We start from the raw sequence: 25,755 nt of genomic DNA on the forward strand, positions 1-25,755 counted from the left end.
AGTTTATGTTCATAAGTCCATAAGTCGAAAGGGGGTCCCATTTGCGGTCAATATGGACATATGGAGAATTCCATAAGTTGAGTCTATGTCCAAATGTGCAAATAAAAATTTAAACCCCTCACCCTCCTTAATCCCCCCCCCAAGACTTACCACAACTCCCTGGTGATCCAGCGGGGAGTCAGGACGCCATTTCTGAACTCCTTTGCGAGGAGCATGTGACGTCGGCGCCATGTCGGAGTGACGCGGCGTCACGTGATTCCCCGCGGGTTCGCTCCGAGACCCTCGTTCGACCCACAAGGAACTTTTGGCCAGCTTGGGGGGGCCTCCTGACCCGCCCCCCCCTAGCTGGCCAAAAGTTCCTTTTGGGCCCAACAAGGGTCCCGGAGCGAACCCGCGGGGAATCACGTGACGCCGTGTCACTCCGACGTGGCGCCGACGTCACGTGCTCCTCGCAAAGGAGTTCAGAAATGGCGTCCTGACTCCCCGCTGGATCACCAGGGAGTTGTGGTAAGTCTTTGGGGGGGGGGGATTAAGGAGGGTGAGGGGTTTAAATTTTTATTTAGGATCAACGATCGCGATTTCCAACGTATTCAACATAGCTATGTTGAATAAGTTGGAAATCCGATCGTTTTCGCCTCATCACTTTTTTAAGTAAAAAAAAAAAAAAAAGTTGCGTTTTACATTTAAGTTCAAAACGAATGCACACCCCTATCATTTAATGGGAACTTGCCAGCTAGCTTGGCCTTGGGCATGTTCATTACATCAAATGGGCCAGTTCGTGTGGGGAATTTTGATCTGTGTAAAATGCAGGGTTGTTGCAACGGCTGTGCAAGAAGGGTGACTGCCTGCAGTTCCAAGCTGGGGAGGTGGGAAGGGCATGGCACCACAACCACCTTTCCGATCCAATCCTGCAAATTGATGGGCATGCATGCCCAAATGGGAAGGAGGGCATAAAAAAAAAAACAAAACAACCTTTGCTCATGGCACCATTTTGTCCCACAACTGCCCTGGCAGCATGCACATGCAAAAAAGCCCATGTTCCCTTTATCACTGGGCCTTTACCTCTGTGCAGACTTTTCATTCCATTAAGGGCTCTATGTACTAACCAGCAATAAAACTGGCATGGCAATGTGACAGTGTTACCAGGGCCGTGTTGAAGAGGCAGCACAGCTCTGGTAATGCAGGCTGTGCTCTGCATATTATTACTGAGGTACTTTTGTGTACAGGCATGTGATGTTTGTTTTTTGGCTCAGCATGTCCGTGGTACCATTTTGTATTTGGTGCCACAGCAAGCAAAAGAGAAACTGATTGATTGCTTCCTGACAGAGAAGTTTAATTGTGACAGTGACCCTAGAATCTATAAATGCCTTTATTTTGAATTTTTGCTCTATTCTTCATTTTGAACCATAACATCTACAAAATCCTTTGTATTAAGAACATAAGAAATTGCCATACTGGGTCAGACCAAGGGTCCATCAAGCCCAGCATCCTGTTTCCAACAGTGGCCAATCCAGGCTACAAGAACCTGGCAAGTACCCAAACATTACATAGATCCCATGCTACTGATGCCAGTACTAGCAGTGGCAATTCCCTATGGATTAATAGCAGTTTATGGACTTCTCCTCCAAGAACTTATCCAAACCTTTTTTAAACCCAGCTACACTAACTGCACTAACCACATCCTCCGGCAACAATTTCCACCTCTGTTCTGTATCTTCTGTTTCTCTATTTCCTTCAGCAAATTTTTTATTCCTTTCATTCCTTTCCCTCCATCTTTGTCCTCATTCGCCCTTCTCCCTCTCTTCTTGCCTTTCTCCTTCCCTCCTAGATCAGCAGCCCTACAACTCCAAAACGCGCACAAACAAACAGAACCGCCAGTGCTTGCCTTTAAATCCCATTGCATCTCTCCAGTGTGCAAATAAACAGCCTTTGACTGGCTCTGCGGCCTGTGCCTCTGACAGGATCCTCTGCTGGTAACTGGGCAGGTACTCTATACTGATCCTAGGGCTTAGGGCTAGCAACCATACGGTCCCTTGGAAAACGAACATTGAGCAAAGTTAGAACTGGAGCTTGGGAGCTCATCTTCAATCTGAATGCTCTTGTCTGATGAGTCCCTAACTGCCCCCGCACGCCCCTTGTTACCCAAGAAGAGGCAGATCTGGGAGCAACTGTAACCTGTTGCAGGAGCTGCAGGGGCCCAATAAGGAAACTGGGGGTTAGGGCTGGGTGGGAACAAGATCCCCCTGATGCTCCTGCATGATTCTGGGCAAACCTGAAAACTCATCTCTGCCTTCATGCCTCTCCTAATACCTGACTCCTTCAAATAACTTCTCTCCGTGTTCAGTATCCATTTTCGCCATGTACCATATTAACTTTCCTTTCTTATTTCTTCTTCAAAAGTTCCCACAGTAAGGCATCAAATACAAACTAAATAAATACTTGCCCTTTATAAAAAAAAAATATTGGGCCATGCTTACTGAATGAACTTTAAAAAAAAAAATGTTATTTTCATCAATATACTGTATTTTTTCATTACTGTTTATCTTCGAAGTGTCTGTTTGTATGTTTTTATCAATTCTAACCTTTAAAAAACAATTTCTAGTGTTATCTTTTTACTTTATCTGTTACAATCTCTCCCATCAGATAGCCTATGAAATTTTCTAATAGACACACAACAGGAGACAACTTTCAGTACAGCTTCTCCTTAGTCTCTCTTAATCATATTTTTTATTGAATTCACAAGAATTATTATATACATTTTCCATTTAGTGAACATAAAGTTAACTCATCCTGGAGGATGCTGCTACCATATTGACCAACACAGTTTATCCAATGATTCAGCAAAGAAAATTGCAGTTCCAGCACCTGTTTACATAATGATCTACAGTTTTCCTGATTTCCCTATTAACTTGGGCCACATGCATATCATTTTATAATCTGCCTCAGAGCAGTGTTAAAGTTAGCCAGATAAGGGTATCCAGCTAATTTTGAGCTAGCCGGGTATATTCAGTAACTCAGTTAAGTTTATCCAGTTAACTTGGCCGTGTTATACGCCCCGCCTGCGGCCGTCCCACGCACGGGACCGCTCACCTGCATAGGTCCTCAGTGGGTCCCGGGTTGACCTCCCTCGCGGTAGTCGCTAGTCCAGCTATGCCCCAGCAGTCTGCGGCGACATCCGCCGGGCCTTCCAGTGCACGCCAGGCCTCACGCCAAGGTTCGGCGTCCGTCTCCATCCTAGCCGCGCTGATACGCACGCACGCACGTGCGGCCTGCCCCAAGACTTGTAGGGCCAAGGGTGGGTCTGGGTTCTGTGGCGCACCCTGATTGAGCTACTACATAAGGAATTTCTTGACTTCACTTCCTCGCCTTGGCAATTGGGTTAGTACTTTGCTAGATTGTCTCTGCGTTTGTTCCTGCTTGTTCCTAGTCTCATTCCAGGATCCTTCTGTTCCAGTTCTGTTCCTGACCTGTTTCTGCATCTGTGTTCCTGAGTCCTGTCTGTTCCTGTGTTCATCTATCTGCCTTCCCAGGTAGTACCCTCTGACTGACCTCTGGTACTGACCTCAGTTTGTTCCTGACCTGCCTGCCTGCTGCCTGTCTATGACCTCTGCTAATTCCTGACTCGTCTGCCTGCCTGCCGCCTGCCTCAAGACCTCAGCCTGTTCCTGACCTGTTCGTCTGTCTGCCACCTGACTCTAAACCTCAGCTTGCCTCTGACTACATCTGACCTCCGGTATCTGACCCTTGCTTTGGTGACCACCTCTCGGACTGATCCTTGGACATTGACCTCTCGCTTGTCTGACCATGCCTCCAGATTCTGGCTCTGTTCCTTGCCTTGTCGTCACCAACACTGTTCTGGTTCTCCCTGATCCAGCTCAAACCTGACTGCGCTCCTTCTGTGTCTGTGGGCACGCCGGACTACCATTCTCCTAGGAGACCCCCGAAACGCCGCGTCATCCCGCCACGCCCCCGACAGGAAGCCCTGGGACTTACGCGCGTCCCGGAGCTCTGCGCGCGCCGGCGGCCAATGAAAAATAGGCCGCCGGCGCAGGGGTTTTAAAATACGCCCCTATGTGTAAGTTCATGCAGAAAGTCAGCCACACAAGTTACCCCTGAATTTACCATGCATACTTTTTAGGATAAAAAAACATCTGTTCCCATCCAAACTCCACCCCTGGAAAGCCGATTTTTTGTGTGAATAAAAATGTGCGTGAAATTGGGTAACATGCATGCTTGAATGCACACAAACCTCAGGCAATTTTATAGTGAGTCATCTATGCACTTAAATCGTGTTTTATGCGCATACATGGTGTTGAAAATTGATCCCAAAATGCAAGAAGCCCTGTTCATAAGGTATAGTTGGTCCAAATATTTTACGACTTAAGCAAGGTCTGTAGTTTCAGAAGGGTAAGGGTAGGCCATGGGTCTTGATTCTCCCCAGTATCTTTCACTTCTGAGCAAATAGTTGGCAGATCCTACAGTGAAACCTCAGCAGAGGATTGACGGCTTTAGGCCTGGATTCTCTAATACCGCCGGGCTCTTTGAATCACGCGGTACAGGGGGGTGGGGGGGGGCGAAGCAGGGGGCAGTCCTGCGAAAGCCAGCAGCGATCGCACCTCTGCGGTGGTGCTATTGGGCGCGAAATTGGCAGCAATAAGGGTTTTTACCTTTTCGCTGTCCGCGATGTCTTTGCGGCGTCCACCCCGGTCCTGCCCCGACTTTTCGCGTGCAAAATGTCCCTTTTCGCGTGCGATCGCTTTGGAAAAGTGCCTGTGTTGAAAAAACATTTAATTTGATTCTGTTATATCTATTTGTTTTTTCATCATTTATATCATATTGTTTTCCCATTTATATCTTTAGTTTATTTTATTTTGTTGTACAAACAAAGCACTCTGTTTTGTTATATTTTATTGCAAAATGAAACAAGATGAAAGCCCTAATTAAAGTAGTTGGGTTTGTCTTTTCATTTCAGAATGCAGCTCTGGCCCAGTCTCCCACTGCTGTCACCACTAAACGCCCACTTTGCACAGTGTATCCCACAAGGCTTTTCCCTAGCCCCTCACCCTCCTCAAATCCATCTTATCCCATCCATGAGTCGCAAGAAATCAAAATAGGTCAGGAACGATCCCCATCACACCTGCCCTGCTGAATCCCATTAGCCAAATGGCATCAGCCGGCACTGAGGCCAGCACCATTCTATTATGCAGCCATGTGGTGCACAGCCATACAACAAGGCCGCACCATTTAAAAAAGGGACCTTTTTCAAAGTTCCTCCTTTCCCATTTCAACGTCTTAAAACCAACAAGGGGGGAAGATGGAGGGTTGAGTGATAGGGGAAGGGCTGGGGGGGAATTAATTTATTTATTTTGGCAGCATTGGGGGTGTTGGCAGCATTGGGGGTGTTGGCAGCAGTTTCTTTTTTTCCTGTTCTTTTTTTCCTGGTTCGGTGTTTATTTCATTCAAAGTAAACAAACCAAAGCAAAATAAACATCAAATAAAAATGAAAAATGAATTAAAAAAATACAATGAAAAAGAAAAAATAAAAACAAACCATTTTTCTGTGCACTTCCTGTGTGCAGTATATTTTGAGCACACACGCACATTTTTATATATCTGCTTTACTTAATTTTTGGCATGGCACGTGCTGACATTGTTTAGCATGAGCTGAAATGCTTCAGTGCTTGCTGAAACAGAATGGACAGTATAAACAATATTTTGTTAGTTTTTTTGTGTCGTTTCAGATCAGAGAAAGCACTAGATGCTATAACAAACATCGTTTGCACATCCTTATTTCATTGTTGATTCATTTCATGCCAGTTCTTTTGTTTTATTGTCCACTACAAAAAAAACAGATTGATTTTTCTATCAACTATACAGCTTTTAAGGTTTTGAGCAAATCAGTGTCATAAGCCCAAGCTTGCTTGCAACCACAAGCTGTAGGAATAAAATATGTGGATGTGGAATCCTGGAAAGCATAATGATGGTACCATGCCAGAATTTAACATTAACAGTAAATAACCGAACGCTGAATGAAGCTGACAGAGGACCTTTAAAATGATGCCAAACTCTCTCAGGTCATACTGAATGTTTACCAGTAGTCTAATGATTTCATCAGTCTTCATTATAACTATGACTGGTGAAAGACTCACATTGACTAAAAGTAATGAAGAATGTGTCAAATGTATGAACAGGAACTATTAACTTCTGTCCCAATGTTTATTGTTCTGCAAATAACCAGAAACTCAGTAAACTGACAGTAATTGCAAGAGAAAGCATGCAAAAGAGATTCCGTTCTTCAGCCTGGAGGTTAGTTTGGTTAATTTTTTCGCTTTTGAATAATGCTGACTTTTCAGTGCATTCCCTAAAACTTCAATGAACTAAAGTTTGAAGGCCATGCAGCTCTTCCTTTAGGAGAAAAGGGCTCCGTTTTACATTTAAAATCAATGGGGTGCTCAAGATTAATCATTTTTGCTATCCAGATGGACAACGGGGATCATAGAAAAAAGTAAGAAATAATTTAACAAGTCTGCAATAAAATCTACTACTATTGCTACTACTATTTATCATTTCTGGATAGGTGCTAGATGTATGCTGAGCTGTACAAACAGAGAGGCAGTCCCTTCTCCGTAGAGCTTATAACCTATTTAAAGCAGGGATAAACAAATGCTTCTTTTTGGTGTTTATTGAAGAGGACTTTGGAGAAAGGTTCATTGCTGATATAAGAGAGGGGCAGATCCTGTGGCATTTGTGAAAGAGTGAGTTTCTGTGGAACTAGTTAAACTGAATGTGGATAAAGTCGTGGAGGCCACATGACTTTCAATAGATCCTTGGCAACAGGAGTGAGACCGCAAGATTGGAAAAGGGCGAATGTAGTCTTTCTTTACAAAACTGATAATAGGGAGGAGTCTGGAAACTATAGGTCACTTAGTTTTACCTCGGTGATGGAAAAATTAATGAAGACTGCTAAAAGAAAGGATATGGATCTATCCACAATTCAGTGGATTGCAGCATCTGAGGCATCATAGTTATACTGAAGGAAAACTGCATCAAACTAATCAGATGGATTTTTTTTTCAATTAGGTGACCAGAGAATTAAATGAAGAGCATGTGGAGATTAGAATGTTGTTTATCTGGATTTCAGTAAAGCTTTTGATACTGCCCTCCCAGAAGGCTCTTGAATAAAATGAGTGGGTTCCAAGGAGGTGGGCTGGATTAGAAATTGGTTGACTGATAGATGACACAGCATAGTGGTAAATGGAAGTCACTTTGAGGACACAAAGGTGATTAGTGGGCTGCCTCAGGAATTGGTTATGGGGTCAGTTCTGTTCAATGTCATTGTGACCAATAATGCAGAGCAATTAGAATGAAAAGTTTGTCTTTTGTAGATGATATCAAGATCTGCAACAGATTGATCACAACTGAGGGAGTAGACAGAATGAGAAATGATTGAAGAAACCTTGAGGAGTGGTTCAATGCTTGGCAGTTTCGACAAAGCATCAAAACGTGCACAGTCATGCATTTGGGGTGCAGAAATCCAAAGGAGCTGGGTGAAAAGGGTGAAGGGGAGGGAGATAGAGACTGTTGAGAGACTTGGGGCTGATAGCATCTGCTGATCTAAAGCTAGCAAAGTGGTTTGACAAGGTAGTGACTCATACCATAGGGTGCTAGGCTATGTAGAGAGAGACATAACTAGCAGGAACAAGCAAGTGATAGTGCCCCATGCAGGTTACTAGTGAGGCCTCACATATAATGCTATGTTTAATTATATAGGCTGTATCTCAAAAAAAGATAGGGGGATGATAGAAGTGATCTAGAGTCAAAGGCCACCAAAATTGTGCATCTGCACAAAATGACATTCCCTGCTTGGCCACTAGATGGCAGTAGTGTGTAATTTATGCTGAAGTCAAGAACTCATCCAACCTGGAGGCTTCAGAATTTTATGGGAATGTATCCTATCCTGCAAAATGGATAATCTGCTGGTTAAGAGGATACAATAAAAAGGAAGATGTGTGTTCTAAAGTGTGGGCTATCTGGTAATTTGGGGGGCCCTCTAGCTCAGGAGATGCAGGAACATTTTAGTGAGTATGTGTGTGTGTGTGTGTGTGTGTGTGTGCGCGTGCGTGCAAGTGTGTGTATGTTTTAGCTAAATGACAAGGATGTTCTTCCCCCAAAAGAGATGGGTTTTTGGGTGTTATAAGAAGAGCTTCCCATAAGGCACATGGACATTGGTGGCGGGCTGCCAAGGTAACCCCGATATTTAAAAAGGGCTCCAGGAGTGATAAGGAAAACTATAGACTGGTGAGCCTGACTTCAGTGTCAGGAAAAATCATGGAAACTATTCTAAAGAACAAAATCATAGAACATATAGAAATACATGGTTTAATGGGACACCCAGCATAAATTTACCCAAGGGAAAACTCGCCTCACAAATCTACATTTTTTTGAAGGGGTTAATAAACATATGGATAAAGGTGAATCATTAGATATAGTATATTTGGATTTTCAGAAGGTGTTTGACAAAGTCCCTCATGAGAAGCTTCTAAAAGTCATGGGATAGGAAGCGATGTTCTATCGTAGATTACAAATTGGTTAAAAGACAGGAAACAGAAATTAGGATTAAATGGTCAGTTTTTTCAGTGGAAGAAGGTAAACAGTGGAGTGCCTCAGGGATCTGTACTTGAACCGAACTTTTCAATATATTTATAACTGATCTGGAAAGGGATATGACAAGTGAGGTGATCAAATTTGCAGATAACACAAAATTATTCAGAGTAGTTAAATCACATGCAGATTGTTATAAATTGCAGGAAGACCTTGTGAGACTGGAAGATTGGGAGTCCAAATGGCAGATGAAAATAATATGGACAAGAGCAAGGTGTTGCATATAGGGAAAAATAATCCATGCTATAGTTACACAATGTTAGGTTCCATATTAGGAGTTACCACCCAGGAAAAAGATTTAGGCATCATAGTGGAAAAACATTGAAATCGTTGGCTCAGTGTACTGCAGCGGTCAAAAATGCAAACAGAATGTTAGCAATTATTATGAAGGGAATGGTGAATAAAATGGAAAATGTCATAATGACTCTGTATCACTCCATGGTGAGACTGCACCTTGAATACTGTGTACAATTCTGGTCACCGCATCTCAAAAAAGATATAGTTGCAATGGAGAAGGTACAGAGAAGGACGACTAAAATGATAAAGGGGATGGAACAGCTCCCCTATGAGGAAAGGCTGAAGAGGTTAGGGCTGTTCAGCTTGGAGAAGAGACAGCTAAGGGGGGATATGATAGAGGTCTTTAAAATCATAAGAGGTCTAGAATGTGTAAATGTGAATAGGTTATTTACTGTTTCAGATAACAGAAAGACTAGGGTGCAGTCCAAGAAGTTAGCAAGTAACACATTTAACACTTTTTCACTCAATGCACAATTAAGCTCTGGAATTTGTTGCCAGAGGATGTGGTTAGTGCAGTTAGTGTAGCTGGGTTTAAAAAAAGTTTGGATAAGTTCTTGAAGGAGAAGTCCATATACTGCTATTAATCAAGTTGATTTAGGGAATAGTCACTGCTATTATTGGCATTAGAAGCATGGGATACATTTAGTAATTGGGTACTTACTTGTCAGGAATTTCTAAATTGGATAGGTTACTGTTGGAAACAGGATGCTGGGCTTGATGGACTCTCGGTTTGACTCAGTATGGAAATTTCTTAAGTTCTTATGTTCTTCTGATTGCAGTTCTCTAGGCAAGTCTTGAGAGCGGTACCTGAAGGCATTCTGGCAGAGTTTGGTGATGTGCTGAAGATTTGATCTGGGGTAGATCTAAGTCTGTGTGAAGTAAAGGAGCTGGGAGAAATTACGAGAAGATGAGTTTCTTGCGTTCTTCTTTAGTCCTTTGAAGTGTCTCTGGAAAGGAAGCAACCTCATTCTTTTGGCTAATTTTGAATTGAGACCCGGAATATCTTTTCACCTGGTAGAAAGGGGAGGATTTTTCTGAGTTAGTAGAGTGTAACTAATGACTGCGAGCCACAAATAGAGAGAGACTCTGTCAACTTTCTGGGGCTCAACAGAGAGCCTGGGAAAGATTCTTATGACCTGAAGAACTAACATTTGGAGAATAAGTTGGAGGAATTCTAGAACAGTGATTTCTATTTTGAATCTCAACTGAATTGCTTTTTCCTGCTCTGACTGTTTTGCTATGGGTTTTGAATTTTATTTTTTGCTGAACTGGCTATTTTTACTAAGTAATGTGTTTCTTGTTTGAAACACCAACTACTTTATGGGATGTGTTTATTTTTAGAGGTAACCTCTGCCCATTTGGCCTTGCAGGATAGCCTGCCCTGCCCTAACCCACAGGACCCAGAATAAGTTTGCCCTCCTCAATTCAATGAAAACATAGCTCTCCAGGACTGGGATGGTAACCCCCAGGGATTATAGGATATGAAATGAGCCTTGAGGACCTAAATATTTATACTCTAGAGGAGAGGAGAGGCAGGAGAGATATGATACAAACTCTTAAATACCTGAAAGGTATTAAAAATATGCAAGTGAAAAACCTTTCCCAATGGACTGGAAGCTGTAGAACTAGGGGTCATGATATGAAACTCGGGGGGGATTAGAATCAGGAACAACATAAGGAAATATGTTTTCATGGGAAGTATAGTGTTGCCTGCAATTCCCTTCTGGAGAAGGCGAAGAAGTGAAAACGATGACAGAATTCAGAAGGACGTGGAATAAACACAGACGATCCTTAGTGGCAAGAGGATGGGAATGAAGCATGGGGTAACCTGTGGTAACTTCTCTGTAAAGGGGTAATGTGCATGGAGTGGCAGTTGCAATCCTGAGGAAGAAGGCAAGGGGAAAACCTACAGGGAGCCATAGTTACAGCCCTAAATACAAAGGCAAGGTAAAAACCTGAAAACCTCTCTGGGAAGACCCATTGTACCATTTTGAACTCGATTTGCTATCATTTACTATGTTACTATGTAAATAGAACAAATAGGAGACTTAGGGCTGGATTTTCTAATGCCGCAAGGCATAGTGAATTTGGCGGTAACGGGGGCAGGGAGGCGAAACGGGGGGGGGGCAGTCCTGCAATAGCCCACAGCGATCGCACCTCCGCGGTGCAATCTCTGCCATCATCGCGCCAAATAACTACACCGTAAAAGGTGTAGTTATTCAGCGTGAAACTGGCAGTGAAAAAGAAGCGTCACTGTCGGTGAAGTCTTTGCAGCGTCAGCCCTGGTGCCACCCCGACTCCTCTTCCGGGTCTGATGCCGCCCCCCGACTCCGCCCCAATCTTGGTCTTGCATGCAATAAGGGACTTTTTGCATGCAATTCGTTCCTTATTGCTTGTGATCCACATAGAAAATGACCCCCTTAGAGAGTTTCATTTATAATGCAAAATGGTTAAAACAAACAAGGGTATGATCAAGAGAAGCAGGGGTTAATATTTAAAACAACTTGATGCTGGCTAGCCTTGCAATTGGCAGCATTTAGTCTTAAAAGGTGCGTTTTTGGGCTGGATTTGAGGCACAGTGACCAAGGGTTTCAATTCCAGGTGTTTGGAACAGAAAGTGGAATGCATTGTTGCGGTCTGGTCCGTGAAGCTCACGTCCCGGTCCTTACCTCGAGGGTTCCTGCCAGCTGAGATTGAAGCAGAGTCGGGATCTGGGCGTCCTCGCGGGGGAGACACCATTGCTGGCCTGCCCCTAGGCACGTGCGCGTGGACACCTCGCGCTTATCTAGACAGTTTCCCGCCTGAGGGTGGCTCCACCCCCAGTCTGACGACAGACGCTGCGGCCTACTTAGGGCCACTGCAGACACCCGATCAGTGCCTTGCAACAGGGTTCCTTCGGTCCCCCGTTGCCTCGAGACCCGGAGTCTGCCAGCGTTCTGGCTACTCTGTTCCTGCCTGCCTGCCTGCCGGTTCTTGCCTGCCTACAGTCCGTGCCAGTTCCTGCCTGCCTACAGTCTGTGCCGGTTCTTGCCTGTCTACAGTCTGTGCCGGTTCCTGCCTGTCTACAGCCCAAGCCGGGCCTCTGCCTGCCAGCCCAAGCCGGGCTCTTGCCTGCCTACAGCCCAAGCCGGGTTCCTGCCTGCCTACAGCCCAAGCTGGGTTCAAGCCTGCCTCAGCCAAGCCTGATACTCGCCTGCTTCCTGTGCATAGTCCGCCTCGCCTAAGTCCCAGCGGTCAGGCCCCTATGGGCTCCGACTTCCAGGGTGAATCTCCTAAGTCCCAGCGGCTGGACTCCCAAGGGCTCCTCCCGGGGGAGTACCAGCTTCCAGGGTGAAGCCGTTTCTACCTGTCCGCCAGGAGTCTGCCTCCTGGCCTGTTCAGTTGAGACCAGTGAAGTCCTTCCCAAGTCTCCTGTAGGCTGGCCCAAGGGTCCACTAGCCCGTATTCACAACATGCATGGAGTCAGGACTTGGTGATGGAAGAAAAAGGCATAGACAGACACTATAAAAGTGACTTGTCCAATGGGCAGAGTTCATGACGAAGGGTATAGAGAGAAAAAAGACAGGAGAGGTAATGAGGAACTGGAGAATGAATGCCCTTGTGTGAAAGAGAAGATTGCACTGTATGTGGAAATGGACAGTAAGCCAATGTAGTTAATTGAGAAGGGTTATATGAGTCTAGTAAGGTTGTGCATTTGTTTATCATGAGCATGCAACTGAACTTAAAATACTTATTTTCAGTTCAGTTGGTTTCAAATAAAACAAATCCCTAGAGGATTAAAAAAAAACCCCCAAATGTTTGTTTCTATTTTATGTTTTGGCAAATAGTGCATGCAGGTTGCAGAAAGTGTGCACTAGTTGATTAGAAGTTTTAAAAAAATGTCCCCTTTCGCCCCTGCAGCCTTCTTTGTGTGCCATAGCTTCCTGTTGCCCCCTGCAAGCCCCCCATCCCCTTACCCACTGGCTGCCTCTGATACAGGCATCAAAGGAGCAGGAACAATCTCAAGTCTCTCCTATTTTAACAATTCCATTTTGACAAAATGCTGCCAATTGCAAGGCCAGCCAGCATCAAGTTGTTTTACAGCCGTAAAGCAATTTGTCATAAAGCAATACTGCCATGAAGCTTGTTTCACAGCCATACTGCTTTATGGCCATATTAATTTATACCAAATACCAAAGGTTTGGAAGCAAAAACTTAACTTGTCCAGTTTGTGCTGTTCAAAACATGATGTTTATTACAGGAGCATATATTGTTCATTCATCTCTGAAAATTCATAGTTTAGAATTGGTCCCTCCCGACTCTGTTTCCTGAAACACAGCTTGTGTCAGGGGACCAACAATTTTATTGCTAAGATGCAATAAAATTGCACGTTTTGAACAGCACAAACTGGGCAAGCTAAGGTTTTGCTTCTAAACCTTCTGTATTTGACTCCTCGATTGGTTTGGTTATTTCACCTTATTACTCTGCGTATTGATTTATAGATATAAAACAACTTGGCACAAGCCAACCCTGCAATAATTGCCATTTTTGATGTGGAAATGGTGATGCAGGAGTTACTAGGAATTGTTCCTGTCCCTTAAAGACTTGGACAAGAGCCTCAAAGTTAGTAAGGGACAGGGAGTGTGGGACCTTTTATTTTAGGGTTTTTTTTTTTTTTTTTTTTACTGTGAACAGGTTAAAAATCATTATTAAATAAAAGTTACCTGGGCTGCAGCAGGGGCAGGGTTTGGCAGAGACAGCATTCTACTCTTTTGTTTTGGCACCGTCTCTCTCCCAGTATCAGCTGTTTAAAGCAGAGAGCAAATGGATCTGCTGCTGGTTTGGTTACTTTAGCAGCCCAGCAACGATGATGTCATAGCCTGGACTTTTAAAGGAGCCAGGTTATATCAGTACCGCAGGGGCAAACACAAATTTAAAATCAAAGAAATCAAAGTAAAAGAAAGCTAAAACTGAGTAAAATAAAGGCAAGAGAGAGAAAGGACAAGCAGCAGAGGGCACTTACCAAGCTCCTGCAGCAGTGACAAGCTAGCACAGCCCTCCTCCCTGGCAGTGATAGAGGCACATCAGAGTATGGAGCTCAGCAGAGAGAGCAGCAAGGGATGTTGGGATAGCCTCTGCTGCCCAGCTGTATGAAAGAGTGTCCTGGAGAGAAAAATGAATCTCAGTAAGCAAATCCATGTAGCTCCCAGAAAAAATAGTTTAAAAAATAAATGTTTGGACCAGACTGAGTGTTGGCGTGACCAGTGGACGCTCCTGTCACTTGTGTAAGGCTGGTTTGGTATGTTTATATGGCCAGGAAAAACCCCTGTGCTAGAACTCCAATCTAAGCAAGAATCCAGTTCAGGATTTGACTTCCTTTCTAAGATTCAGGCTTGGCAGCTTGCCAAGCAATTAGAAATTCCACAAAGTGTTCTCCACATGAGAAAATCCAGTAAGAGGCCTGGGGAAGGACACCCTATGACCTGCAGTGCTTCATTTTAATTAAGGCTACTGAAAGTAATTTCAATGATTTAAACTATGCCAAAAATCATCATTCCTGCTGAAAGGGAAAAAAGGAAACATTTTTTGTTTTTGTAAATGTTACCACTGAGGACCCCTGGGTAATATTTTCTGGGTCTGACTTCATGTGCTTTGACCAGAGCATGGCAGCAGCTGAAAAAGAAAGAAGCAGGCTGGAAAAAGAATGCCACAGAGAGAAAGAAACAGCATAAAAGAGAGAAAGAAAGCAAAGAAGGATAACAACTGTAACAGGACAGAGGCAAAAGCATTTTACTTATGCTGTGTACAGAAGATAAAAATCAAGAGTTAGTTAATGGTAATTGCTTGTTAAGACAGGACTGAAAACTCTTTATTGTTGAAGAATTTGAAAGTGAACATTTATTTGATACATCCTGATCTGTTGAGAGAGCCAAAGTTTATATAACGCCCCAGGACTGCTCACCTCGAAGGGCATTCCTGGGTCCACGACTGACCTGATGGGAGCCCCCCCTAGGCCAGACTCCATTGGTTCTTACATTCTTGGTGCCTGGTGCCTCCACCTGGGGAAAAGGTGTTAGTGGGTGGGATTTCACTCCCTTTACCCCAGGAAAACAAATGGGACTGTGATCAAGGCTGGCAGTATATACAAATATATACAGGTTTTATTATATTGATTTGCTTGTCAGTTATATGTTAGATACTTTGCTTCCCTTTACATACACTATGTACAGAGCTAATAGGATGTCAAGCAGCACACTTATCTACTCATGGTTAATAGTCTCAGGCTACACAATGATACACATTTCTACAAGGTAGCAATAACATTTAATATTTGGCAATTTGGGGTTGTTGACCCCCCACAGTATACCACAATGTAGAATAGAAGGGACCTCTTGTGTTTCCACTTACTCAAGTATTATTATTATTATCCTCCCTCTTTATCCTAAGTCTCACCCATGTAAAAAGATGCAACTGGGCTGGTGGGCAGTGTTAGTCTGGTTGGGGGGGGGGGATCAGTTGTATCTAAACCGTCTCCTTCCACTCTGCTGAGAGATCAAGGGTGACCATTTGATCTCCAGATATGCCACTGGGGTCCTCTCACTCAAGGGGGGAGACCATATGCTGCTGTCCTTCAGTTCTCCTCCCTCGGTAAGAAGATTTTTCTGGCTTTGGTTTACAGCTCCACTAGGCTCATGTCTGTTTTAATGTTCAGGGGCTCTGCCCCTCCACAGTCTCAGCTTTCAGCAATTTTAGCTCCACTAAGCTCATGGCCAGTCAGGCGCTGTTACCCAGCCCTGATAAGTCAACTTCTCTCAGCCTGTCTTTTGCTTTATATATTGTCTGACCCTGTATGGGTCACCTCTCAGACAAAAGACCAAGTCCCAGACAGAGAAAGGCCATGTGTACACCCTTCTATTCTGCCTGGCCAGCCCCTGTTGTCTGAGACCTCTGTACTTACGTGTCTGAATACCCCTGCTAGTCAGGGTGAAAATCTGATAACTTCCTAGGACTGTTTTCCAGTACATTTCTCTCGTAAATCCCTTCTCCAGTCATGGTTATATAATTTAGGAGTTTTAATCCTCTGATTTTTTAGTGATATTTCTTACAAATTTTCCAGCAGAAGTCCAGGGGGCTATGACATGCTAATCCCCTACCTGAATATCTGACTAATATATTCATTGGTCAATTAAGTACCTTCACACTAAGAGGTCTGATGATCTTTTCAATTTCGTTCTGTGTTTCCTTGGCTTGTAGCTCAAATTACACATCTGCATTGGTCTCCCTTTCTTTTAGTTCATTTAAATGGTAGCATGCTCAAACCTCCGTCTCTTGTGTGTGTGTGGGGGGGGGGGGGGGGAGGGGAGTTCACTTAAATGTGGAATTCCTTTACAGAATGAACTCACTATTGTTGTTACTCAATCCATTGATAATACCATATCACAACCAGCCTCCTCTATAAGTGTCCCACATCTCTAGGAGGTCTGCCTGGTCCAGAGGAGAGCTCCAACCCAGCCTAATCCCCTAATGTCCAGTCCATCCTGAAAGCCTATATAACTGTTCTGCTCTAGTTTCTTCCTTACAATTGATAGAGGCTATCCCCTCAAAACATAGCTCATGATCCCTGTAGCCACCCCACAGAGTACAGCAGAGATGCAATACCACAGGGCCCAATGGATGACAAGAACAGTCATTGAGAGAACCTTTGGCCTACTCAAAACATGCTTCCACTGTCTGCACAAATATGGAGAATGCCCTCTCTACAACCCTCCTAAAGTCTGTCAGATCTTCCAAACCTGTTGTATGCTACATAACTTGGCCAAAACCAGATGCATGCCTACTCCAGAGGGACTAGATGAAAAAATACAGATGAAGAGGAAGAGGATGAGGAACAAAAGCTCAGTCAGGAGAAATTGCAAGTAATATATCACCACAGTCAAAGACAGGCTATAGAGGAAAGGAACACTCTGATACAAAGATATTTTTGTAGGTGACAGTATATTTATTAATGTGAGACTATATAGAAGTAATGAACAAATTAAAGGTACTGCCTCTTTTGGCCTCATTTTCCCTTTCTTGGCCATGTGTGGGAGCACTGGGAAAGCTGTGTCTTGAGCTCCTCCTTAGAGATGATACATCAGAGGGTGCAGGACTTTGCTCTTCAGGCAGGTAACTGCAGGATGGTCTGGCAGGTTGGGAAGGTACCGCTGGTGTTGCTGGTGACTGTGGCTGCCAAGGGGGCATTCTATTGAGCAGCTCCCTCCATACAGCTGTCTGCTCATTCATTTCATGTCATAGGTCCCTCACTTCTTCCTATATCACCGCCTGCAGGCTGTGAAGTTCTGGACGCAGTGCTGCCACCTCCTCTAGGATTTGGGCATTCATGGCAATAAGGAGGCACTCTGCTAGCCTGGCCTCCACCTGTGGTGTTCTGCACCCTCCTCCTCCTCTGAAGAATCTAGGCCAGCTAGCTGTTCTTCCTTTCTGGCTCCTCCTGCATCACATCCTCCGACTCCTCCTGTGGCTTGCCAGATGGTTGTGGCAGCTGTTTCCCCATGGGTTACCATTCCTGTGGGTCCTCCTCCTCCTCTGATGTTTTGGGCAGTTGCCAAATGCAGCGACATGGCTCTTGTACAACACTTGGTCCTGCCTGTTCCTCATCTTGGTTCCCTGCAACAGTGAGCATGGTATATGTTTTAGTTTGACAGCATAAGTTTCTAAGTTTCTAAAGAATTTCTAGGTTAACAATCAGTATAGGTCCCCAACTCCTCTTTCAGCACCTCTTGATACTCCAGTGAAAATATAAATCATGTACCTCTTCCAAACATATAGTATCTGGAGCCACAAGTTGTTAATCAGCTTGCCTAGCTGCTGAGATCACCAACTATCTGCATGCATTCTTTTAAAGGGTGCTTATTTGGCTCAAGATGGGGCAATCTGCAAACTCACATTCAAGTAATAGGGTTGAATAGGAAATGTGGCAATGAAAATTCTGTTTAGTTGGGTTTGAATGTGGGAGGACAGTGGACAGCATTAGGTAATGTTTCCATACAGAAATGCAAACAAATAAAAATATACCATGAACATATCTACAACTAAGAAGACATGCCCTCTATATGCAGACCATAGGTCCTACTATAATATCATCCCACATACAGCAAACACCTATCTTACAATGCTACATACAGCAAACACCTATCTTACAGTGTAGGGCTTTACACTCCAGACTTGATGCTCTGGTGCCAAGGGGTGAATCAGGCTCGTCTCTGTGTGCACATGTGACATTAGGGATGTGAATCGCTTTTTGACGATTTAAAAAATCGTCCGATATTTTTTAAATCATCAGTAAATCGTCATGGCTGGCGCTATCTTTAAAGATGGCGCCGGCCATCCATTGCTCCTACCATGTGACAGGGGCCAGCCAATGGCACGGCTTCCCTGTCACATGGTAAGGGCAAAGGGCAATCGGCACCATTTTTATTAACGCAGCGATGGCCCGAGAGCGGGAGATCGCTCCCCGAGCCCCCACTGGACCACCAGGTAATTTTAAAACATTTTTTGGGGGTTCGGGAGGGTGGGGGAGGGTTTTTTTGTTATCAGATCGGGTGCAGCCGATAACAAAAAAAAAATCAAGCTGGACGATAAAAATTTTAAGATTTGAATCGGAACCAATCAGATTCTGGTTCCGATTCACATCTCTATGTGACATTCATCATTATAATAGAAGGACCTGGTATTGTCACATTAACTATATTATGCCAAAAACTAAGTATTTTTTATTTTTCAATTTTTAAACTGTGTGTCAAGAACTGACACACAGTTTTGATGATTTATGAGTATGTGTGCTAAATCCCCACCCCGCTCATTGGTGGGGTGGGGATTTAAACATCAAGTTATTATAGACAGAACAAAAATGGACAAATTGTTTAAAGACTGTACACCCGATGTGGTGTGAGCACAAGCTTAGAATTGAATGTCTTTCTTTAAGAAGTGCTTTTCTCTAATGGGCGGATTTTCAAAGCCCTGCTCGCGTAAATCCACCCGGATTTACGCGAGCAGGGCCTTGCGCGCCGGCGCGCCTATTTTCCATAGGCTGCCGGCGCGCGCAGAACCCCGGGATGCGCGTAGGTCCCGGGGTTTTCGGAAGGGGGCGTGTCGGGGGCGGGGCCGAACGACGCGGCGTTTTGGGGGCGGGACGCAGCGTTTCGGGGGTGGGCCCGGGGGCGTGGTTTCAGGCCGGGGCATTCCGGGGGCATGGCCGCGCCCTCCGGAACCGCCCCCGGGTCATCTCGGCGCGCCAGCAGCCCGCTGGCGCGCGTGGATTTACGTCTTCCTCCAGGAGGCGTAAATCCATGGATAAAGGTAGGGGAGGTTTAGATAGGGCCGGGGGGGGGGGGGGGGTTAGGTAGGGGAAGGGAGGGGAAGGGAGGGGAAGGTTAGGGGAGGGCGAAAGAAAGTGACAGGCTGCGCGGCTTGGCGCGCGTCGGCTGCCCAAAATCGGCAGCCTTGCACGCGCCGATCCAGGATTTTAGAAGATACATGCGGCTACGCGCGTATCTTTTAAAATCCAGCGTACTTTTGTTTGCGCCTGGTGCACAAACAAAAGTACGCGAACGCGCTTTTTTAAAAAAATCTACCCTAAGTGAATAGAGGGGAGGACATGTGATGAGGCACGTCATGACAGCTTCGTGGTCCAATGGCTACGTGATTCAATTGTAAGATATTTAAACTGAAGCTCACTGAGTGAGCGGCCTCTGTTCCTTGACTGAAAATGTGGGAGACATGCTGTTCCAAGAAAGGGTAAAAATCTTTGCGAACAAAAAGATAAGTAGAAATTATATGATAGAAAACTTTTACTAATAATTGATTTGGATTGAATAAAGGGATAAGAACATTTAAGGAATTTAAGGACATATAAGAATATCTGGAGGTAAACCCATTCTGGAAGAAGTTATTTACTACTGATCTACCATTAAGGCTCCTGATGAAGCTAGACGATGCGAAACTTCGGCCATTGTTGAGCCAGCAGTATTATATAGAGGTGAACGGGATATTCTCATATAAAATAATAGACTTTATTTAATCCTGAGAGATATAATTGAAAAACCACAAATGATTGAGAAGTCTGGGTGGTCTCAGAGAAATTATTCAGACACGTTGCTGATGCAGTATATGAGATAAAAAATTACATATTAAAATTAAAATGAATAATTAAAAATTGAAAAATAAACCCTCTTTAACTCCCAGGGGATGTGTGCGGGACACCACCGTGACACTTCCTGATTTTTCTGATTCTATTTCTGCACCACTGGGGACTTTGTCTCTAGCCAGGTCTATCAGTGATGCACTGCTTAGTAAACTTACGAAATACAGTGTACATGTTTCTGAAAAGCATTTCCTAATGTGCTAGAGACTGTGTGGCATAAAAGCGAAGTAGTTGATCAACTTCTCTATTCAAAAATACCGGATATAAGCTTAATCGAGACATGAAGGATGAGGTTGATTCAGTTAGGGAAACATGGTAAGGTACGGTGAGGAAGAGGATTTGAAAAGTTGAAATATACTTGTACTGTGTGTCAGAGTGCTGTTCACGTGTTCAATTATAGAAGATAGAAGTTTGCTGCAGAGCCAGCCAGAAAAATAAAGGCACTGTGAATGAAGATCCAACATACAGATTAGAGTGCCCAGAAAATCCACTTGTCGAAAGTCAAACTACTCTTCACTTTCTAATACATGGTAGTACTTCCTACAGGGCAAAAGGACGAAAGACCTTCCAAACTCAGAGAAGCCTAAAAGCATTGAATTCCTTGGGGGAAAAAGAGATCAAGGCTCCCTGCCAATTCTTCACCTAAATCAATATATCCTAAGAAATTTAGGGATACTATTACTAAAGGAGAGGTTTATAAGAATAGAGTAGTTGAAAATCCCTTTCCTACAATTTTATAAGATAGGAATTTCTCCAACCATCTCGGGGTGTAGCCTTGTTAGTCTAGTGTAGCAAAAATGGCAGGATCCCAGGTGCATCTTACATTGGGTTCTCTATCACATGCCACCCACCTCTTGCCTTTTTTCCCACCTTCCCTTCTCCAATAATTTTTGGAAATCATTTAACCTATTTTTTCTCAACCAACTACTCTGGGAGCCACTTCCATGCATGGACTGCCACCTCTGCATAAAATTGCTTCCCTACTTTGCTCCTCATGTTCATGAAAGCAGTGGGAAGCTGCAGTTTGCACCAATGAATTCTCAGCTGTTGTTTTTGTTATTTCAGCTTTTCACTGGTTTGACTTCTGTCTCATCCCCCACATCTCTACCATGGTTCTGTGAGTTCTAGAGAGGGATCCAGTTTATTTTTCTGCCTCTAACGTGTTTCTTCTGATGCAAGAAAAGCTGTGGCAATGTTGTAATCCAAAGCAAGATCTCTCAGAGCCACCCCAGGTGGGACTTGAACCCACAATCCCTGGCTTAGGAGGCCAGTGCTTTATCCATTAGGCCACTGGAGCAAGACAGTCATGTTTTTATGTTTTAAACTCCTGGTAAGCAGAAGAGGCAACATTTCGGCCCTACCTTAGACTTTTCACACTCTTCTTCTTCAGCATGAGGAGCCATGACGCTCTTATTGTAATAAGTCAAATTCCCTTACGTCAACCCTATCAGAGAAACTGAACTTGGCTGCAGAATCAGGCACAACAAGAAAGTTGGCATGAATCAACATTCCAGGTGTGTGTCATAATGCCTAGAGAATCTGCCTTTTCAGAGGCAAACAGCTAATCAATATGTTACCTGCAGTCATTACGGCTACAGCACATCAGCAGGTTTTTAGTGTTCACCTATAGGAAGCATCCAAATACTCATTTTTTGGGCAGGTGGGGATGCCAAGGTGCATTTATCCTACCACATTTTCCAGCTGCACTGTATATCACAGGCAAGTTTGGCCAATATTTCAAACATAATTTTGAATTAAATACTGGCTGGGAAAGGATGGCTTATTTTTTTAAGAAGTATCTCTTCTCCAATGTCCCTATTCCAGACCAATTCCCTATTAATTCCTTTGCTGTGTTTTCCAGCTATCAATGCTCTGAAGACCTGTTTCATGTATTCTGCACCCTTCCTGAATTTACTCCAGTGTCTGTCTTCTTCATTCTCATACGATAACCTCTTGGAGAATGTTCTCTTCTCCAATGTATTCTTTTCTGAGTTACATTAAGTATTCTTCTCAAATTTATCCCCCTACCCCAAATCTTTTCTAAGGTAATCACCCTCAGCTCATCTCATTAGGTTTATATTTGTGGACTTGCACTATGTTTGTCTCTTTGGATACTCTCAATGACCTGCAAGTCATGGAGTGGCTGAAAACAAGAGTTGCCTACAAGAAAAAACCCATCCCATGTGGAACTTGAAGTAATAGTCTCAAGTTTAGAAAACCAGTACCTTGTCTATTAGATCACTGGGGTCACATGAGCACCTATACCCTCTTTAACTCCCAGGGGATGTGTGCGGGACACCACCGTGACACTTCCTGATTTTTCTGATTCTATTTCTGCACCACTGGGGACTTTGTCTCTACCCAGGTCTATCAGTGATGCACTGCTTAGTAAAGGTACGAAATACAGTGTACATATTTCTGAAAAGCATTTCCTAATGTGCTAGAGACTGTGTGGCATAAAAGCGAAGTAGTTGATCTGCTTCTCTATTCAAAAATACCGGATATAAGCTTAATCGAGACATGAAGGATGAGGTTGATTCAGTTAGGGAAACATGGTAAGGTACGGTGAGGAAGAGGATGTGAAAAGTTGAAATATACTTGTACTGTGTGTCAGAATGCTGTTCATGTGTTCAATTATAGAAGATAGAAGTTTGCTGCAGAGCCAGCCAGAAAAATAAAGGCACTGTGAATGAAGATTCAACATACAGATTAGAGTGCCCAGAAAATCCACTTGTTGAAAGTCAAACTACTCTACACTTTCTAATACATGGTAGTACTTCCTACAGGGCAAAAGGACGAAAGACCTTCCAAACTCAGAGAAGCCTAAAAGCATTGAATTCCTTGGGGAAAAAAGAGATCAAGGCTCCCTGCCAATTCTTCACCTAAATCAATATATCCTAAGAAAGTTAGGGATACTATTACTAAAGGAGAGGTTTATAAGAATAGAGTAGTTGAAAATCCCTTTCCTACAATTTTATAAGATAGGAATTTCTCCAACCGTCTCGGGGTGTAGCCTTGTTAGTCTAGTGTAGCAAAAATGGCAGGATCCCAGGTGCATCTTACATTGGGTTCTCTATCACATGCCACCCACCTCTTGCCTTTTTTCCCACCTTCCCTTCTCCAATAATTTTTGGAAATCATTTAACCTATTTTTTCTCAACCAACTACTCTGGGAGCCACTTCCATGCATGGACTGCCACCTCTGCATAAAATTGCTTCCCTACTTTGCTCCTCATGTTCATGAAAGCAGTGGGAAGCTGCAGTTTGCACCAATGAATTCTCAGCTGTTGTTTTTGTTATTTCAGCTTTTCACTGGTTTGACTTCTGTCTCATCCCCCACATCTCTACCATGGTTCTGTGAGTTCTAGAGAGGGATCCAGTTTATTTTTCTGCCTCTAACGTGTTTCTTCTGATGCAAGAAAAGCTGTGGCAATGTTGTAATCCAAAGCAAGATCTCTTAGAACCACCCCAGGTGGGACTTGAACCCACAATCCCCGGCTTAGGAGGCCAGTGCCTTATCCATTAGGCCACTGGGGCAAGACAGTCATGTCTTTATTTTTTAAACTCCTGGTAAGCAGAAGAGGCAACATTTCGGCCCTACCTTAGACTTTTCACACTCTTCTTCTTCAGCATGAGGAGCCATGACGCTCTTATTGTAATAAGTCAAATTCCCTTACGTCAACCCTATCAGAGAAACTGAACTTGGCTGCAGAATCAGGCACAACAAGAAAGTTGGCATGAATCAACATTCCAGGTGTGTGTCATAATGCCTAGAGAATCTGCCTTTTCAGAGGCAAACAGCTAATCAATATGTTACCTGCAGTCATTACTGCTACAGCACATCAGCAGGTTTTTAGTGTTCACCTATAGGAAGCATCCAAATACTCATTTTTTGGGCAGGTGGGGATGCCAAGGTGCATTTATCCTACCACATTTTCCAGCTGCACTGTATATCACAGGCAAGTTTGGCCAATATTTCAAACATAATTTTGAATTAAATACTGGCTGGGAAAGGATGGCTTATTTTTTTTAAGAAGTATCTCTTCTCCAATGTCCCTATTCCAGACCAATTCCCTATTAATTCCTTTGCTGTGTTTTCCAGCTATCAATGCTCTGAAGACCTGTTTCATGTATTCTGCACCCTTCCTGAATTTACTCCAGTGTCTGTCTTCTTCATCCTCATACGATAACCTCTTGGAGAATGTTCTCTTCTCCAATGTATTCTTTTCTGAGTTACATTAAGTATTCTTCTCAAATTTATCCCCCTACCCCAAATCTTTTCTAAGGTAATCACCCTCAGCTCATCTCATTAGGTTTATATTTGTGGACTTGCACTATGTTTGTCTCTTTGGATACTCTCAATGACCTGCAAGTCATGGAGTGGCTGAAAACAAGAGTTGCCTACAAGAAAAAACCCATCCCATGTGGAACTTGAAGTAATAGTCTCAAGTTTAGAAAACCAGTACCTTGTCTATTAGATCACTGGGGTCACATGAGCACCTATACCCTCTTTAACTCCCAGGGGATGTGTGCGGGACACCACCGTGACACTTCCTGATTTTTCTGATTCTATTTCTGCACCACTGGGGACTTTGTCTCTACCCAGGTCTATCAGTGATGCACTGCTTAGTAAAGGTACGAAATACAGTGTACATGTTTCTGAAAAGCATTTCCTAATGTGCTAGAGACTGTGTGGCATAAAAGCGAAGTAGTTGATCTGCTTCTCTATTCAAAAATACCGGATATAAGCTTAATCGAGACATGAAGGATGAGGTTGATTCAGTTAGGGAAACATGGTAAGGTACGGTGAGGAAGAGGATGTGAAAAGTTGAAATATACTTGTACTGTGTGTCAGAATGCTGTTCATGTGTTCAATTATAGAAGATAGAAGTTTGCTGCAGAGCCAGCCAGAAAAATAAAGGCACTGTGAATGAAGATTCAACATACAGATTAGAGTGCCCAGAAAATCCACTTGTTGAAAGTCAAACTACTCTACACTTTCTAATACATGGTAGTACTTCCTACAGGGCAAAAGGACGAAAGACCTTCCAAACTCAGAGAAGCCTAAAAGCATTGAATTCCTTGGAGAAAAAAGAGATCAAGGCTCCCTGCCAATTCTTCACCTAAATCAATATATCCTAAGAAAGTTAGGGATACTATTACTAAAGGAGAGGTTTATAAGAATAGAGTAGTTGAAAATCCCTTTCCTACAATTTTATAAGATAGGAATTTCTCCAACCGTCTCGGGGTGTAGCCTTGTTAGTCTAGTGTAGCAAAAATGGCAGGATCCCAGGTGCATCTTACATTGGGTTCTCTATCACATGCCACCCACCTCTTGCCTTTTTTCCCACCTTCCCTTCTCCAATAATTTTTGGAAATCATTTAACCTATTTTTTCTCAACCAACTACTCTGGGAGCCACTTCCATGCATGGACTGCCACCTCTGCATAAAATTGCTTCCCTACTTTGCTCCTCATGTTCATGAAAGCAGTGGGAAGCTGCAGTTTGCACCAATGAATTCTTAGCTGTTGTTTTTGTTATTTCAGCTTTTCACTGGTTTGACTTCTGTCTCATCCACCACATCTATCCCATGGTTCTGTGAGTTCTAGAGAGGA

The 25,755-nt window shown here is 43.6% G+C and overlaps 2 non-coding genes across 2 annotated transcripts; both read right to left on the reverse strand.

Annotated features, from left to right (window-relative positions):
• Window positions 1–21,364: 21,364 nt before the first annotated feature.
• TRNAR-CCU lies at window positions 21,365–21,437 on the reverse strand. Its single transcript has one exon. It is a non-coding gene; the product is annotated as a tRNA-Arg (tRNA).
• Window positions 21,438–23,604: 2,167 nt separating this feature from the next.
• On the reverse strand, window positions 23,605–23,677 carry TRNAR-CCU. Its single transcript has one exon. It is a non-coding gene; the product is annotated as a tRNA-Arg (tRNA).
• Between the last annotated feature and the right edge of the window lie 2,078 nt (window positions 23,678–25,755).

This window comes from Rhinatrema bivittatum, chromosome 3 (genome assembly GCF_901001135.1).
Source record: "Rhinatrema bivittatum chromosome 3, aRhiBiv1.1, whole genome shotgun sequence".
NCBI lineage: Eukaryota > Metazoa > Chordata > Amphibia > Gymnophiona > Rhinatrematidae > Rhinatrema > Rhinatrema bivittatum.